Below are 797 nucleotides of genomic sequence, written 5' to 3'. Positions count from 1 at the left end.
CTTGAAAAAACTTGAATGAATTCAGGAATTTAAAAATTCTATAATAAAAGAGTACTTCTTAGAATATAATTTAATATAAACTATATTAACAATAACTCAATTCTAGCAATTATAAAAAACTACAAAAGCTTTAGAAATTATTTAAACAATTCATTTGTTGTTGACTAGACATATTTCCACACCAGCAGTAATGAGCACATCATTCAACATCTTAAAATCAAACAATTCTCTTCAACAATAAATATAACAAAATGTTAGATAATATATAAAATATTTGCAGATAAAAAGATACTTTGATACGAGTAACATGTTTGCTGAAAGTACCTACATTTTTGCTCCTTATCTCTAAATGAGTTTGTTTAATAAATTTACAAATAAAACAATAAGCTTAACCCCAACAACACCAGACCTAACACCGTAGAGACGCGACGAGACGCCAAAGGGGTTAACTCAACACCAAAACATATCACATCGCCGGTGATGATGTTAGTTATAGACCCAGTGCTGGTGCTGGTGCTAGTGCTGTTACCGGTGTTAGTGCTAGTGTTAGTGTTGGTGTTGTTCGTGGTGTTGCTATCTGACAACGTTCACATCGAGCGCTATCCGGAATATGCGTACATATATAAACTTCAGAGCTAAACAATCTTGTCACTACCTGAAGACACTACTAACCGGTACATTGCAGTAGACACATCTAAGTTGGATTGTAGGAACAGACATTCACTTTGCAATCAGTGCAGCTACGTAGAGCGTCTTACATCGCTTTCAACGACGCTGTGGCGTACCCGTTTGTGGTG

This window comes from Teleopsis dalmanni, chromosome 2 (assembly GCF_002237135.1).
Source record: "Teleopsis dalmanni isolate 2A chromosome 2, ASM223713v2, whole genome shotgun sequence".
Taxonomy (NCBI): domain Eukaryota; kingdom Metazoa; phylum Arthropoda; class Insecta; order Diptera; family Diopsidae; genus Teleopsis; species Teleopsis dalmanni.
This window is presented reverse-complemented; position numbering follows the sequence as displayed.